The sequence below is a fragment of the Mixophyes fleayi genome, chromosome 6 (genome assembly GCF_038048845.1).
Source record: "Mixophyes fleayi isolate aMixFle1 chromosome 6, aMixFle1.hap1, whole genome shotgun sequence".
Lineage (NCBI taxonomy): Eukaryota > Metazoa > Chordata > Amphibia > Anura > Limnodynastidae > Mixophyes > Mixophyes fleayi.
This window is the reverse complement of record NC_134407.1, coordinates 107,424,531-107,442,912: the sequence shown is the minus strand read 5'-3', so window position 1 is coordinate 107,442,912 and position 18,382 is coordinate 107,424,531. Positions and strand designations below refer to the sequence as shown.

General features: G+C 40.0%; 1 pseudogene; it reads left to right on the top strand.

Annotated features, from left to right (window-relative positions):
• The first annotated feature begins 10,894 nt into the window (after positions 1–10,894).
• LOC142095350 (myelin protein zero-like protein 3) lies at positions 10,895–11,537 on the top strand (annotated as a pseudogene).
• Positions 11,538–18,382: the final 6,845 nt, after the last annotated feature.

Below are 18,382 nucleotides of genomic sequence, written 5' to 3'. Positions count from 1 at the left end.
TTAGCCCCATTAATGAGTCTGTGTCTATGTCTTTTCGTATCTCTATACGAAAGAAGAGCGAGAGAGAGATACTAGCATAGATGTAAAGAATGAGAAAATAGGAGAGCAACGAGTAATAAGAATACAAAGATTTAAATACAAGGGTTTGAAAACAAACAGACATGCAAAAAGGGAGATTTTCCAGCAAACATGACAGCTGGATTGGACACTATGGGACAATGGCTGTATTCATTCCACTAATCCCCTTAGCAATTCACCAAACTATGACCTCTCCCCATATTTGACTAGGCGGTCTTACATCAACTGTGCAATCCAGTCTCGTCCATCATTTGTTCATTAAGAACTCTGTATCACATAACTATATACCTTTGCAACGGATTTCCTGACTTATAACAGAGAAATTAAAAAAATTAACTCTTAGTGACTCATCTGAGATACATAAAACGATATTTTGGAGCAAATTATGTACATACTTCATTTTTGGATAATGATTCTCAGCCAAACAAATTATCATGAGTCACTGCAGCCTAAAACAAAGAGTGTTCCAATGATCCATTGTTAAGTAGTCTTTCAAGAGTAATTTTCCTATTTCTCTATCCCACCCCTTTAAGCACTAAGTCTATATTTCTTTCATGTACCCTTATCTGTGAGAAGAAAAACAAGATAGTTATCTTAAAACAGCAAACAAAACAAACATTTCCATTCTTTGGCATCGGCCAGTGATCAGAAAAGCAAACATGTGACAGCATAAAACAAACAAGCAAAATCAACAAAGTTTTACTTTTAAATCAGTTTCTTTCTAAACCTGCACACTAATACTTACCACAGATTAACATTTACCTTGCTTGGTTGTAGGACTACAGATATGACCTGACTTCTTGAGTTGACTATAGTTTTTCCTCAAAACATTTACTGCTGTGAGGTGTGCAGGTGCCTGTTGGAAAACCTCTGGGACTTTTGTGCACCTTCTTTGCGGGTGTTTATGTGACCCTCCTTTAGGATTGTGTTTTTCTTTTCTATAATCCTTCCTAATATGTCCTTCTTCTTTGCAATTGAAACACTTCAGAGATTTCTGTTTCTTTCGTCCCTTATAGTGGTTATTATAAATCTGAGGTTGTAAATGTAATCTTTTTAAAGCCTGGATACTCACCATCATTAGCATATCACTCTGTGCTTTTTCCTTTTTACATATATTTTTATCATGTTCCACGGCATGCTCTCTAATTGCATTTACCGTGAGACCTCTCCAATTAGGGAAAGAGGTTTGTATTCAGGTTCTTAAATCCTCCCGGAGACCGTCCATTAGTACTGCAACAGCTACCTCCCTTATATCTGGTATCCCTGTGTACTTAATCATGGGCGCTAGAGCCCTAGCAAAATAGTCAGTTGTAATCTCACTACCTTTTTGTTTAATATTGAAAATTTTTCTTCATTCCATTATCACAGGAAAATATATGGCCAACTGTGTGATTATACATCTAATATTTTCCTGATTATCATCCTCGGTTAAGGATTTATCTTCCTCCAACATACAATCCTTAATAAACTTTTGTATATCAGTATCGAGAGGAAGACAGGCTCTAAACACCACTCGCCAATCTTTATTAGTAGGCTCATGTGCATTACCTAAATGTCTAATACATTTTTGACGCATGGCCAAATCTTTTCTAGGAACAGGGAAATCGGACATAATTGTAAACAGTTCCGTCCTAGTCCATGGAAAATGCATATCTGTATGTTTTATGGGAACTACACCATCTCTGTCCGCCTTCCCATTGGGAACTGCTGTTGCGCGGACAGGATGCAGACCTACCAAATCAATAAATCCTGAACTAGTCGCTGGAATTGCTGTTGCAGTACAATGAATGTCCCCTGTTCCATTAATTCCTATATTATTCCCACCAATTTCAGCCGCTGCCCCTGCTGGTGGAACCGTTCCCTTTCCTTGTCCATGTACTGTTTCTTGTATGTTACTGGCATGGGCAATGGCTGAAATGATGGTGGGTACATTTTCTTCTTCTAAAACATTACTCTCATCATAACTTAAGACATCATACAAATTATCCATTACATTTTTAACATTTTTGGTATTGGCTGTACCTACCGCCAGACCACATTTGTCGGGGGCGCGCTTGGGCTTAGTTCTCCATGCTTTGCAATGCACACTTCCAGAATGCTTGTTTACGGTACGCTTACTTCCGCTGAACATGCGCTTCTTTGCCACGTTTACCCTTCTTGTTGCCACAATTTTAAACAGTCATCATGTTCAATTCTTGTTTTTGTTGACTCAATCAACAGCACTTTATCTCTAACATTATTTAACACCTCTAAGTCAAAACTACCTATGTTTGGGAAAGGTTTCACACACTCCCGTGTCATCTTGACCCATTTGTCACAGTATGCCGTTGCATACGCACCATATTTATTATGCATAACATACTTTGCCAAACCAACCGGTCATTCATTATGCAGTACACAATTGGCCATGTCTTCTTGGCCCTGGACGATTTCAACAGGTACGTCCCTTTAAAAATAACAATGCCTTTCCTAGTTTGAGTACTTTACCACTGTTAGCAACCGATATCAATCAAGAATATCAGTAGTTGCAGCATATTTCCTCCCACATCTCCCAAGTCACAATCAGGGCTGCACTAAATCAACCATGCGGACCGATCGCACCGCTTACAGATACTAACTATCAGTAAGCTTTGTGATTACTATTGGGAATGCCGCGAAAACTTGTTATTTTCGCTTCGAGTATACCTGCCATGCATATTCTGTGGTGTCTCTTTATCCCCTGTTCTTTGTTAGAACAGAACACCACTTCACACAAAGGTTTCTTTATATCCTGTTCACACTTAGAACAGAACCTTGGTTGTCAGGTCACCTTTTTTTACCGTGCCTCGTCAGACACACCTGAACCATAGCGCTATCTTTTTTCAACTGTATACAACGCTTTCCTGTTTATTTTCAACTGTACTAGCGATTTCCTGTCTAATTTAAACTGTACTTAAATTCTGGATACAACGCTTTCCTGTCTAATTTCAACTGAACCTGCGATTTCCTGTTTAATTTCAACAGTACTTAAATTCTGTATACAACGCTTACCTGTCTAATTTCAACTGTACTTAAATTCTGGATACAACGCTTTCCAGTCTAATTTCAACTGTACTTGCGATTTCCTGTCTAGTTTCAACAGTACTTAAATTCTGGATACAACGCTTTTCCTGTCTAATTTCAACTGTACTTGCGATTTCCTGTCTAATTTCAACAGTACTTAAATTCTGGATACAACGCTTTCCTGTCTAATTTTAACTGTACTTGCGATTTTCCTATCTTTATGCATATCATTCGCATACACAAACACAACCTTTTTGTTTTCTGTACAGAAAATAGATTTCCCAAACAATAGTAATATATTTTAAGAGCCTTTAATAAGTGATTATACAATACATATATAACAGACTATGAACACGACTGTTGAAACACGCGGCAACAATACCGGAAGTTCATACACGCTAAACAGGAAGTACACATACGCTATGCAATGCAATACCTTTTAAAACGCAAAACGACAATAAAAAGAAACATTTTTCTTTCTTGTCCCTAGATTCAAGTTAGCATTCCTTCAGATTATGCAACAACAGACATTCAGTTTCACAACACAGAGTGAACAACGGGTTTTGAATACATTGCGTTCTTTCCCGTGAGAGACGCATCCGCCAATCCACCCTTTGTTGAGGAACCAAAAACCGTAAGCGTTGCATACCTGCCGATAACGTAACCTCCAAATTCAGAGCCCCCAAATTATTAAAGTAATTTTATCGTTTTCAAATTAAGCATTGTCCAAGCGATTGTATTGTGTTTCCAAGGCACAAAGTAATTTATTTTAGCAGATGTAAAAAGTTAACAGTTCAATACATGATTATAATATGATACAGTATAGCACAGCCAATACCAAAACATACATACATACCGCGCTCGCTTTGCATGCGCTTCGCTGCATTCCCACGGGTACCAGTGGACAGTAGTTCACCCTTGAATACTGTGGTCAGCGAATGACTGAAGCTAGTGGGAACACAGCTATGATTATATGCATTCAGTGTTACAGAGAGAACAATGTAGATGACGTGGCTTGCTTCTATAGGTCCAGACTTCAGGAAGGTCCAGGGGGTTGCAGATCATAGGCTAGTTCAAACTAAAGAATCCAAAGGTGGGGGTCATCTCTCCAGGGGATGTGCTCCTTTCTTCCCGCCAAGACTCCAGTTACAACTAGTCCATTAGCATTTTATGGTCAGCATCATATTAAAGGTTTATTCACTAACATCAATAACTAGCGTATGCAATGTGCGATTTCTTTGCCGAATGCACCGGACAGCTGCTGATGATTAGAGGATTAAAATGATATCAGACATGACACTTTTCCTATAACCTGAACCTAAAATAACACTGAAGTGCACATATAATCATAATATATAAACTAATAATAAGCTAAATACTATCTGCTCATAAATCACTGTAGAATGGAATCAATATGAATATGAATTATATAGATAACTAAATGTTGTAATGCGCGTTTGTGCATGCGTATTTTACCGTGCGTTCGCAGTACGCCACATGTAGCGTGGCATACCAAATGCAATCGCACAATGAAACAATATCAACAAATATACTTTTGTTCATCTAATTATACGACTTTGACAGATGTTATGATTTTAATTAGGTGTTAACCAAACAGAACATACACAGGATATATCCACCTACCAGCTTACATACTACTTATCAAACAGAGTGGCTACTCTTTTTGAGGATCCAAAGGCCACCGTAGTGTTGTACTGATGGGCCAGAAATTAAGGCAGACATGCTGAACAGCATGAACAACATCCCTGGCTCAGACGCGGTGGCTGGAAGAATACATACACACTGTTCAACACTTGTTTTTATTTACTGTGATGTAAGGGCAACCTATTTGTATAGATTAAAATGTAATAGCAGAAACTTCACTATGCCTGTCATTATTCTTTGTTTCCTCCATGCAAGTAATGAGAATTCAGTGTTGCAGTGCGGAAAAATTAAGCTATACTGACAGCGATAAACAATTGCAACAACTACAAGGAGCCAATTTTTTCTCATGAAAAACACATCAGAAATGTAAGATAAATTTAGAACTGTAAGGTTTATGTTGCATGTATTTATGCTTAAAATAGCATATGAAGTAGTAAAATAGAGGGATTTGTACCTGACAAATCTGGGTTAACACCTAATTACAAACACTGGGTGTATATAATAAGTGTGATATGCAAATAAGATCCGATTTGGCTGCTCAGGTAGCCATCTTTTGAACATATTTGTATATGTACGCAGTTTGAAAAATAGAGGCAGTGTCGGATCTGCATGGTTTTTTACTATATATGTTTTTTTGGTAAAGGAAGGTGGACATCTGTCTGGACTAGGATATTCAGGCAGCAGCCCAATTATATTCTTTATCTCAGAGTGATAATCCAAATTTTAACCAATTAAAATTGATTTAATATTGTTTTTATTAAGTATGTTTCACCTATATTCTGGCTTGTGGCATATAGAGAGTGTGTAACTCACCATCAATACCCCTGAGTTACACATAAGCTAGAAGACATCCCCAGGAAAGTGTGTACCCCAAACGCTTTCAATTATTTTGGGGTCCCAAATCTACAAAAAAATTTATGAACAATTTTCTTAGACGTGAAAAAAACAGTTGGATAAGCCTCTACCCAGTTAAAGGAAAAAATGATACATACTAATACATATTTGAGATTCCTGCAGGGTGTTAATTGGATGAAGTCGATTTCTATGACCTAAAGAGGTCCATCTGTAGCAGAAATGTGGGATGGCTCTGCCGGTATCGCTCTTCCTGTATTCTTTCTCAGACAAGTAAAACAAGACATTACCTTCTTACTAGCCGGTGAAGAGAAGCCTGGTGCACACAATTATGCTTTTACGAATTTGCACATACCCTCCTTACCCAGACCATGTGCTGCCTTTGCTAAGCTTTGAAGATGTGCCTTGGGAGTTACTGGCTTACTTTGTCTATCTTTCCAGAGTCCAGAGGACTTTTGATCACATCCCTTTCACTTCCAGATAGCCTTCTCCTGTAGGGAACACAAATCCTGCATTTCTTTTCATTTCTGTACACTGAGTGCTTTAAAAATCATTAATTTGGTTACATTTGTTTTTATGAGTGAGCCTGCTGCTCTCTTAGCAGCCTCATCTGCTCTCTTGTAACCAAATGATATGGGGTCCCTGTCATATGTGTGTGATTCACACTTGATAATGGCTACTTCCTTAGGTACGCTACTGATGTGCCTGCCACTGTCATAAAATTCCTAAGATGATGATGAGCCCCATTGTCATGTACTACCCAAAAAGTGTAGAGTCAGTGTACATATTAACTGATTTACCCTCTGCCAACTCACATGCTCTTCTCAATGCTATGAGTTCAGCCACTTGGGCTGAGTGAGGTGGGCCAAGGGTTTCAGCTGCATAACACCTTTGTCATCTACAACAGCGTAACAAGTACATAATTCTCCTGTCTCTGTCTGCCTATGAAAAATCCCATCCTATTAAATGTAAAATCTACATTTGGTATGGGTGTGTCACGTATGTCAGGTCTTGCAGTAAAGGTATGATTTAAATATTCCATACAATCATGCGCATCTGGATACCTGCCAAATTCACCTTCAGCTAAAGTCTCCTCTCCTTCCAATCTTTGTGCATCTCGAAGAACATATGAAGGTATGAAGGATTTAGCATATTACACCTCCTAACTGTGATGTTTGCAGGTGACTTTAGTGCTATCTCCCATTTTGTAAATCTTGCTTAGGAGACATGCTAATTTAGACAGAATTTATGAAGAAAGATACCACATGTGATGTATAGACAGTTTTATCATGTCCCAGTACTATGTCCTCGCTTTTACTTACCAGAAGAGCAATTGCTGCTACACTTCTTAAACTTGTAGGGAGAGATATTGCCACAGCATCCAATTGTGCACTGTAGAATGCTACCGGTCGTCTAGTGTCACCATGTTTTTGTGCCACAACTCCTGCAGCACAACCAGAAGTTTTAGTACAATATAACTCACAAGGTTTTTCATAATCAGGTATTCCCAGAGCAAGTGCTTTATTCAGGCTGTCTTTAAGGTTGAGGAATGTTTGATCTGACTCCACAGTATGTGAGACACGCTCAGGTTTAGAGGATAAGACTAACATTCCTAAGAAAGTACAAATTTGTTGCTGGCTCTGTGGCAGTGTCATGTCCTGTATAGCCTCAATCCTGTCCATTGTCAAATGTCTCAGGCCCTGGGTGAGACAGTGCTCCAAGTATTTGTCCTTTGTCTTGCATGATTTTAATTAATCCTTTGCAACCTTGTGTTCTGTTTATGAGAATTGAAGCAACAAGTGACTGACACCACTACTTCCCTATGGTGAACATTATCTTTGATGTCCTAAATGCCAAGGTACATAGCCATGTCTGGAATTGCTCTGGCAAAGTAATCTGCACTTTCACTATCTTTTTGTTTAATGATAAATATTTTGTGGCAATTAATTACCAAAGAAAAGTGTACACTTAGACAGTAATATTATTTATATTTGATTGTCTTCATCAGTCAGTTTTATCCTCCTCAAGTTGACTATTTTTGATATAGTTTGGAATATCAGTATTGGGAGGAAGACAAGCCCTTAACATTATCAGCCCATTAGTTTTTTTTGTGTGGATTTCCCAGATCCTTAATACATTTTTGACACTCAGCTAAATATTTCTTTGGATCATGGAAATCATTGATAATATAATGCAAATCAGATCTACTTCAAAAAAATACATGTATTAATGCATGGCTACATTCCTGACTGGAACCACTCCATCCTTATCTGCCTTACCATTGGGAACAGATAATGTTCTAACTGGATGTAATTCTATAATATCACTACACTTAGGGTCAATAGCTGGAAATATTGTCTCTGCACAATGGATATTTTTGTGCCTACTGGTATGTGGGAGGGTTTTATTGGGTTCTGTAGCAAATAACTAAAGTTTGAGCTACTGCAGAGATTAAAGTAGGCTCATCCTCATCCCCTTCATTAATACATGTATTTATTTCCAAAACAGGGTATATTTTACAGGGCTCACTGTTTTACCTGGATGTACTTTGGTTACTATCCACATAAGGTGGGGATGGCGCTGTTGTGTGCTCAGGTTTTAACCAATTTTCTTTATCCACCTGCGCTAATTTCTTGCAGCAAACTTTTCCTTCACACTGCCACAAATTTAAATACGTGATATGTTTAAGCCTTCATTTTCTTGAAGGTAGCACACAAATTTGAGCTTAAACTATATTCATTAAAGCAGGATCAAAGCTACCAACATTAGGAAAATTTTTTAAACTTTCAGCAGTTCACTTTTCACAATACACAGTTGATCTCTGACCATATTTCTTGCTCATAATGTATATTGGAGACCCTTCAGATCCTATCATATACTTATATTCTAATGTTGCCCCATATCATGCTTGCCTGGCTCCCATAGTCTGAGGTCCTTCAAACTCTAGGCTAGGTAAGAAAAATGCCAAATTATTAACCAATACAGGTTGCACACAATTTGAGCGTCCACAGAGCTAAGCATTTCTAAATCAAAGTTCTCTCACTCTTCCTACTGGAAACGCTTTCTCGCAGTGAGAATACTCCTTCCTGCATGGAAACTTTTTTCCTGTGAAGATACTCCTTCCTTTCTAGAAACTCTTTTTTTTCCAGTGAGGAGACGCTTTAAAATTCCTACCTGGAAACTTTCTTTTTTTCCAGCGAGGATACGCTTTATATTATGCTCTATATAATATATAATATTGTATATTTAATATATGAACAGTAGAAACAAATTATATCAAGAATGGGCGCTAATGCTGAATCCCAAACGCTGCCTAAGGTCTACAAAAGAAGTCACCAGCTTCTTGACAAAATCACATATAATACATAGACAGTATACCTTATAGCGCTGATTGGGTCACAAATAAATGAATGCCAGTGTCATATGGTGAATCACTGTAACACAAAACATGGAGGAAACATAGAGCAGTATAGTACAAACAGATAAAGCATGTAAAAAATCCCTGGGGTCTGTATCCCTTTATGGAGTGTCTAGATTGGCCAAATCGTTCACACCACGTGAGGAAGTCCCCAAAGGTATTAAGCTTACAAGCACATGTCTTGTACCACAGCACTTCTGATAACATCCAATAGGGAGATGGTCATATCCTCCATACTTTTCTCCAGCGATGCAATCACAATAAAAAAAGGAATATCATAGCATAATACTGTTTATTGTATAAATGAGTATAAAAGGGTTGCTATATAAGTGTACCAGAAATAAAATCAATACAGCATATACAGCGACAACGTGGGTATTACCTGAGTCCAATAAGTTCTCAAACAATGCGCAGGGGTAACTCCACCGTCTTTCTGTTAAGTGCCTCCCTTCATCCAACGCGTTTCAAGTCACAGGGACTCTTTATCAAGGTAAAGAGTCCCTGTGACTTGAAACACATTGGATGCACTTTACTATATTATAACAAAACAGATTCTATTATATATATATATATATATATATATATATATATATATATATATATATATATCTATATCTATATATAAATCTGTGTCAGTGTAGAAACGTAATATGCACTATTTAAACAAATAAACAAACACTGTGCATTTCAATCTCAAAATAGGACTATGTAAAATGATATTACCTTTGTCGGTCTAAGTTCACTCTAGCATCTCTGATACACTCTCAAAGTAGGAATTCGGCTTATTAACACAACTTGTAAAATAAAAGTATAACGATATGTGTTCTTTCCTTATGTGATGCCTCTTCCACCCTTTGTAGATAATCTGACATCTGTAGTTCTGCGAGTCCTAGAGTAGTGTGGAGTCTGCTTCACGAGCGCCCAGCTGAAACATTTGCATGTATCATCTGGAATAAAGATTCTCCGATGTGATCACTGTGGTTCCAAAGCACAAAAGAGTTTTATTCACAAATAGATTACAAGCAAAGTATTGCATGCATATGCTTGCGCAGTTTACACCAGCATAAGCTTCTATCAGAACGCTCTGGTTTCCAAAGCCAGAGGTGAACACTTTTATACACTGTACAGACATAAAAGACAGTGACATCACAAAGATACATTGTTAAAGTATTAAGGTCTACATTCCTAAGTCAATGGGTCATGACCTCTCAAGGACTCGACACCGCATTGATTGATTCCTCTGGTTTTTGTTCCTTGAGGTGGGGGTCATCCTTCCATATGTGTCCAGCTGTCATTCCTCAGCCTCCCGCCCCTGGACCTGTATAAACTGGTTCTTTTATGCGAGCTCTGGTGTTGCTATTTGGTGTATGAAAAGTAATATTAATTATAACTGTGAATGCTACGTAAATTTTATCGGAAATATTCTCATGTGACTGCGAACAGATTGAGACCAAACTCGGTGTAATTAATATATTGATAACATTAATTTACTTCTTCTCAGGGGCGGGCTGGGGCGGGGGGCAGGGGGGCAGAAGTCCCCCGGGCCGGACCCAAAAACACTATTTTGGGCCGGCCCTAACTTCAATTACTCAATTGGCCCCTTCTCCGGGACCAGCCACCTTCTCATTGGATGCTGCCGAAAGCTTCTGTTTTGACATGGGATGCGCAGCACATGATAGGTGCCGTCTCATGTCAGAAGACTGCAGAGCAGAGCTCACGGAGCGGATAGAGCAAGGTAAGTGCGGGGTTGTGTGTGTCAGTGTCAATGTTAGTGTCTGCAGCATCTTGTTTGTGTGTATGTATGTATGTATGTATGTGTGTCAGTGTCAGTGTCGGAGTATGGATCTGTCCTGGAGAAGAGTACTATGGACTCGGGTCTTAGTGCTGGTAGTGGGTGTTCCCGGGGTTCTCCCCATAGACATCCACATGGACTCCGCAGTATATGGTGTGGTAAGAGAGTTGGTTAAATTATGGTGTAGCTTCACTTCAAATTACCCCATATCTGAATCGGTAACTTTAGACTGGAACTACCGTCTTAAGGAAGGAGGTTCAACTGTCTCTATCTTGCACTACCAGACAAAGGCATACATACCCCACTTTAAATGCTCTGTTCAAGGATCGTGTAAAGTGGGAGGGGGATATTGATCGTGGAGATGCCTCCACTTTGTTGGAGGACCTGAGACTCACAGATAATGGCACACAGTCTTGTGTAGTGAGGAACCCACCAGATGTCCATGGAAAAGTGCCTCAGATGAAATTAACTGTCACTTTGGAAAGGCTCTCCTTTAAATTTAACACAGTCATCTTGCTGTCTGCTCTGATTTTCATTCCCTCTGCCTTGGTCTCAATAATACTGCTGATAAGGATGAAAAAGGCGATCCAGAGGGACAGATTCAGGAACCAGAAATTGAGAAAGTCTCCTATTGAAGACTCCCAAGAGATTCAGATGGTTACTGAGAAGACACATTGGTAATCTTATGTGAATGGACATATATGGACTAACCATGAAGGTGACGTATGTGCGCGTGAGTGAAGGGCCAATAAATGAATGCAAATATTGTGGGGGCCAGTAAATGAATGCTGTGTCTGTGTGTGTGTGTGGGGGAACAGTAAATGAATGTAGTGTGGAAGGGGGGGGGTCTTAATATAATGTGGGAGGTAGGCTATTCATTTAATTGTGGAGTGCAGGTGGGGGCTAATTATTGGGTACTATTTTATTTGTGGGGTGATGGTGGGGCAATTTCATTTAATAGTGTGGCCTATGAATTTATAAAGGGGTAAATAAACCTTTAATTTAATGCTGGGGTGGTTTGGGAGCTATTTATAAATTGTGGGCTGGTTGTGGAAAATGAGGTCTAGTTATTAAATGTGATTATGTTTTTATAATGCCTGTGATTGTTGTGGGAAATGGTAATATTTGTTAAATGTAAATGCTATTTAAATTATTTTTGGGGCTGTTTGGAGGAAGGGAAATATATATTAAATGTGTTTGCTATATAAATCTAATGTCAGGGTTGGTTGGAGAAAAATAGATATATTTAGCAAATGTGATTATTATTTTAATGTTGTGGCTGGAGGGAGATCTAATTATAAAACGTGAGTGCTATTGATTTAACATCGGGACTGGTTGGAGTTTTCTAAATTTCATGTACCCATTTTTTTCCATATAGGGCCTCCAACATTTCAGGATCCAGACAACCAGCAAATGAGCTAAAGTAACCAGCATCCACAAGTGGTGACAGTGACAAGAACAGGTAGGAGAGAGCAGGACAGTCTGCCAACTGTCATGAATCTGGTGATACAGTCCCGAACTTGGGTGATTGTTTCGCTTAGGGCAATTGGGAGGTATGTCCCGCTTCACTGTGTACTGCTCATGAAGGCAGAACTGTGTGCTCCTAACAGTAGTGCACACAGTATTGCCTGTATATTTGTCTAAAATGATAACCATGCTACATCATAGGGGGTTACCGAGTCTAAAGTGTCCAGGCCCCCCAGAGCCTTAATCCAGCTCTGGGCCTGGGCATAAAAATATATATATATATATGGATTAAGCAACACTACAATAGCCTCTTTTTATATAGATAAATACCGTATTTCCCCAAGTATAAGACGCACTCATGCATAAGACGCACCTTAATTTTGGGGTCCAAAATGAAAAAAAAAGATGTATTACATAAAGACTGACAGCTCCGAGACTGTGGGAGGTGCCTGAAGGACCTTAAGGTCCTTTTGCCAATCAGCAGGAACACGCTGTTCCAAACAGTCAGCGGGGACACAGCCAGCAGGACACGCTTTTCCAAACAGCAAGAGGGGACACAGCCAGCAGGACACGCTGTTCAACACAGCCAGCAGGGACACAGCCAGCAGGACACGCTGTTCCAAACAGCCAGCGGGGACACAGCCAGCGGGACACGCTGTTAAACACAGCCAGCGGGTACACAGCCAGCGGGGACTCCTCTCTCACACCAGGTTCCGACTTCTTCATTGAGGTAAGTAGCCCTTGCAGTGTATAAGACGCACCTTTTTTTTAGACCCAAAATTTGGGGGAAAAAGGTGCGTCTTATACATGGGGAAATACGGTATATATTGTACCAAAAACCACCCTTAAAGGATGGGCCGCTGCTGTGTGCAAATCTGCCAGCCCTCCCCTGCTTCTTCTCCACATAATATTTTATATTAATTCAAAATATGTTAAAAAATAATAAATGTATTAAACTTATTTGCATGTTGTTATTTACTAAGATTATTGTTCGATTGTATATTAACCACATCATAACTGTTATTAGTGTACAGAGATGATTGATTATCACCTTCATCCAATTAATTACTTTTAATACCCTCAAGTGAGTTGCTTATTCAATTTTCTTTTATAGTGTGCTAGGGTTCAAAATCTTAACCAATGCTGCAGAACTACCATTGTAGGACATTGATGAGACTAATCAATGCATATATATACATCACTATTATGTTGTTTTCTTATTGAAGTTTGTTATTTTATGCTACACTGAGATAGATATAGGAATATTAATTCACATTTCATCATCTATATTGACATTTTGCTTGCACACTTAGTTAACAATATAATGTGTCCAGTGGCTACCATTAACACTATTTACCTTTTCTATAGCTATTTGTCATGAAATCAACAAAGAGAAACTGGATCCTTGTAGTTCAGCTGGGATTGGTGGGACTTTACCTAGGGGTGCGGAGCCTAAAAAATGGAAGGTACTCACCTGGGATCCCCGCAATGGAATTTGGACTTTGTGGCTTCCACTATGCAGGTCGGGGGCCCCCTAGAGAAGTTCCCAACGAACCATGAGAGAGAGTGAAGGCTTGATAGGTAGTCGCCCACGGAGGGATGTAAAAGGGGTAGGACAACTGCGGTGGTCTGTAGCCATTACAAGTGAGGAGTGGAAAAAGAAGTGAAGATCTGCGGTGTTACCACTGAGGAGTGGACTGTTAGATGATCCGCGGTGTTTCCACTGAGAAGTGGAAATGCTGAGATGATCTGCGGTGTTACCACTGGGGAGTGGTAATGCTGACAGCAACATAGAAAGCGTAGGATCACCGGAGCTCAAGACACACAGGAATCCAGGAGAGAACAGGAATCACTAGAGGGTAGTAATGCCATAGCCCAGGGAGCTGCTTCCAGCACAGATGATAGTAACTGATTGAAAGATCCAGAGTCGAGTAGAGACCCCTGTGTCTAATATAGGGCTGTCAATCAGATCAGCCAATGACATGGGAGAGAGAGACAGGTGAGTGTACCGGTTCCCAGACAGATACCGCAGGAGACCGGTGCGTGACACACTGATGGAGACCCAGCCGTCGAGGACGGAGCAGTGAAGAAGCAGGTGAGTGTGCCGGATCCCGTGTAGATGCCGCAGGAGACCGCGCATGACAGTACCTCCCCTTTTAACGGTGGTCACCGAACACTTAGAACCCGGTTTCTTGTTAAATCTGGCGTGAAATTTCTTTAACAAAAGAGCATTCACGTCAGAGGCACGCACCCAGGAGCGTTCTTTGGGACCGAATCTCTTCCAAGTACCTAATACCTTGTAACGCTCCGCTCCCACAGATAGTACCTGTCTCGTTACCTGCAGTCCATTCATCTGGAAACTTGCATGTCCCAGCATCAGACATTCTCCAGTTTATTCATTCAGCTATATTCAGATCTGTGCAGGTGCAAGCCTATTGCACTTCAGGATCTCCTCCCTCTTTTTCATTGGCCAAGCACTTCTGGAGCACTATTTAAACCTCCTGGATTCACCTGTCTGATGCCTGTTCTTCAAGCTCACTGCCTGCAGCCTGTGGTTCTGGTTCCTGTTTTCCTTGTGGTTTGCCTGTGTTCCAGTCTGTTCTCAGTTCGTGGTCTGTGCTGATCCATCGCTGTTCCAGTACCTCTCTTACCATCTCCAGTGTACTTCATCATGACAGCTCGGTTCTCTCATTGCTACCACTCAGAGCCACTATTACACCTGTGTTTCCTCAGTTGCTGTCACAAGTAACCTCCACAACTCTAGCCTGCTCTCAGTCTCTGGCCGTGTTGAACCTTCACTGCTCCATTACCTCACTTACCATCTCCAGTGTACTTCATTGTGACAACTCTGGTTCTCTCATTGCTACCACTCAGAGCCGCTACTACATCTGTGACTCATCAGCTGTTACCACGGGTTACCTCTGCTACTCCAGCCTGCTCTTAGTCTCTGGCCATGTTGAACTATCACTGCTCCAGTACCTCTATTACCATTTCCAGTGTACTTCATCGTGACAGCTTCAGTTCTCTCATCGTTACAGCTCAGAACCGCTACTCTCTCTGTGACTCATCAGCTGTTACTATGAGTCACCTCCTCAATTCCAGTTTGCTCTCAGTCTGCGGCCGTGTTGAACTATCGCTGTTCCAGTACCTCTGGGCCTGATTCATCAAAGTTCGCAAAAGCATACGCATCTGCCTTGCATACTTTGAGTGACGTAAACCGAAATAAGCATCTCAAACAGCAAAAACACCCCCCCCCATGTGGTGTAAGTGACAGAAATAAGTAGGGATGTGCACGGGCAACTTTTGAGGTCTCGTGTTTTGGATCCGGATTTTCTCGATGTTTTGGGTTCGGATTTGTTTCGCAAAACACCTGCCGAAAGGTTTTGGTTCGGATTTAAGGTTTTGGATTCGGATTTTTTTTGAAAAAAGCATAAAAAGTAAAAAAATCAATTTTTTGGCCTTATTTTCACTCCTACGCTATTATTGACCTCAATAACATTCAATAACAAGCATTTCCACTAATTTACCGTGTATTCTGAACACCTCACAATATAGTTCTTAGTCCAAAACGTTGCAACGAGCTATCTTTCTGGACTGCGTAGTGGAGTGGTCCCCACAATATAATAAGAAAACCATCAACTGGTCTTAATCGCACCAAAACATGTACCTGGACTGCGTAGAGGAGTGGGTCACCACAATATAAATTAAAAACCCTGAACTTGTATGATTCGCACCAATAATGTACCTGGATTGCGTAGAGGAGTGGGTCACCACAATATATATAATAAGAAAACCATCAACTGGTATGAATTGCACCGAATAATGTACCTGGACTGCGTAGAGGAGTGGGTCACCACAATATAAATTAAAAACCTGAACTTGTATGATTCGCACCAATAATGTACCTGGACTGCGTAGAGGAGTGGGTCACCACAATATAAATTAAAAACCCTGAACTTGTATGATTCGCACCAATAATGTACCTGGACTGCGTAGAGGAGTGGGTCACCACAATATATATAATAAGAAAACCATCAACTTGTATGATTCGCACCAATAATGTACCTGGACTGCGTAGAGGAGTGGGTCACCACAATATTATTAAAAAACCCTACACAGGTCTGAATTCCACCCAAAAAGTTTATGGACTGCGTAGTGTAGTGTTCCCCACAATATTATTTAAAATTTTTGCAGCAACAGTCAACGTTGTTTAATATCTGATACACCTCTATCTGGACTGCATAGTGGAGTGGCCCCGGTACCCAATTTGGTACCGGGGCCACAATACGTCCTCCAAACATGGTACAGACCATTCGTCATTGAGATCCCATCAAGTATGTTAAAGACAGACAGGGTCGAAGTGTTATTGGTTGACTTTGTAAACCAAAAAACTGTTCCTGTTGCACATAGTCGTGCAATGAAGACTGACTTTTTCATTTAAAGGCACCATCTTTCAAGTGTAGTGTTTGTAAGTCATATTATACTTTTGGTAAAATTGGTTTATTTTGTTCCTCTTTATGGTAACTACTAATAGAATTAAAGTATTAAATAGAAGCGGCAGTTCCTCTTTATGGGAATTAGTAATAGAATTAAAGTATTAAATAGAATTAAAGTATTAAATAGAGTGGTATAGAGTGGTAGTGTGGTATAGAGTGGTCCCCACAATATAATAATAAAACCCTCAACTGGTCTGAATTCCACCAAACAAGTATCTGGACTGCGTAGTGGGGTGGCCCCGGTACCCAATTTGATACCGGGGCCACAATAAAATAAATACACCCTCAACTGGTCTGAATTCCACCAAACAAGTATCTGGACTGCATAGAGCACTGGCCACCACAATATAATATATAGAAAACCTTCAACAGGTTAGAATTACACCCAAAAATAGTATCTGGACTGCGTAGAGTAGTGGGCACTGGGCACCACAATAAAAAATATATAGAAAACCTTCAATAGGTCTGAATTAAACCCAAAAATAGTATCTGGACTGCATAGAGGACTGGCCACTGGCCACCACAATATAATATATAGAAAACCTTCAACAGGTCAGAATTACACCCAAAAATAGTATCTGGACTGCGTAGAGTAGTGGGCACTGGGCACCACAATAAAATATATAAAAAAACCTTCAACAGGTCTGCATTACACTGCACATACGGCTGCTCCTCCATCCTCTCCATCATATATATGTTGGAGTTTCAGCGTGTGAAAACCTCTTGTTTTTGATAATGTCAGTGCATTTTGAATAATTTTTAATTTGCCCCACACCACTGAATGTACTTTATCTATGATACGCATCTATCTATCTTGACTGCGTAGTGTGGTGGCCCGGTACACAATTTGGTACCAAGGCCACAATATAATTAAAAAACCCTCCACGGGTCAGAATTCCACCAAAAAAGGGTATGGACTGCGTAGTGTGGTGTGCCCGGAACACATTTTTTTACAGCGCCAACAATATAATTAAAAAAATGGGCATCAACTGTGACCGTTGTTTAATATCTGATACACCTAAATATGGACTGCACAGTGGAGTGGCCCCGGTAGTAAATTTGGTGCCGGGGCCACAATACCTCCTCCAACTTCCAAGTGTAGTGTTTATAAAGACAGACAGCGTCGAAGTGTTACTAGTTGACTTTCTTAACCCTAAAATTGTCCCTGTTGCAAATATTCGTGTAATGGACAGTTACTTTTTCATTGAAAGACTCAAGCTTTCAAGTGTAGTGTTTATAAAATATAAACAACAATACAGTAGTTTTAGAGCACGTCAATACCTCTTGTTTTAAATTATGTCAGGGCATTTTATTTTTGGTTTAATTTCTTGAATTTGTTTAAATTTGGTTTTACTTTTTGAACATGGCAAACGACTGTTGATTGGTCATATAATGCAAAAAAAAAAGTTCCAAGATGGAATTGTCCTTGGGCCCTCACACCCACCCTTATGTTGTTGAAATAGGACATGCACACTTTAACAAACCAATAATTTCAGCGACAGGGCCTACCAAACAACTTTGGCTGAAATGATTGGTTTGTTTGGGCCCCCACACCAAAAAAGCTATTCATCT